Raw genomic sequence first — 648 nt, 5'->3', positions numbered from 1 at the left:
CACACACACCCGCACACAGCACGCACGCACACACACACACACGCACACACACACACACACCCGCACACACACGCACGCACACACACATGCGCGCACACGCACACGCACACGCACACACACGCACACGCACGCACACACACACACACGCACGCACACACACAGCAGGAGCTGGCTGGAGCCAAAGCATCAGTTCCCACAGTCTCTTCCAGTCCCCTCTGTGCTCAGTGAAAAGGCACAATAAAAAGCAAGGACGGCCATTTAGCACTGGGGGTCCGAACAGGAGCCCCCCTAAGTCCCACAGCCCAGGAGCAATGAGGCATTTAGTCAGCTCAGTCACAGGAGGAGCTGTTCAGAGAAGCTACCCTCTTGTCATCTTGGGCTGATGGAAGCCAGGGGACTCGGCCGGGCCTCCTGCTGCCCAGGGGCTAAGCGATCGGGCAGCCTCGCCTGCGGAGCCCCATGCACCGGTGTGGACGACCCATCAGGATCCAGGGACCTGGGTGCGACTCCGGGGCCTGCCCGAAACGGCCGCAAGCGTGCACCTCATTTCCTCTCTACTGGGTCTACGTTAAAGTTCCTGTTGGACCCAATATTCCAGAGCCCAGCTCTCCGCACAGGCCGGGGTGCATCGGGACCTCGACTCCAGGG

The sequence above is a fragment of the Myotis lucifugus genome, unplaced genomic scaffold (assembly GCF_000147115.1).
Source record: "Myotis lucifugus unplaced genomic scaffold, Myoluc2.0 scaffold_279, whole genome shotgun sequence".
In the NCBI taxonomy this organism is placed as follows: domain Eukaryota; kingdom Metazoa; phylum Chordata; class Mammalia; order Chiroptera; family Vespertilionidae; genus Myotis; species Myotis lucifugus.
The sequence above is the reverse complement of the archived record's forward strand: the minus strand, read 5'-3'. Positions refer to the sequence as shown.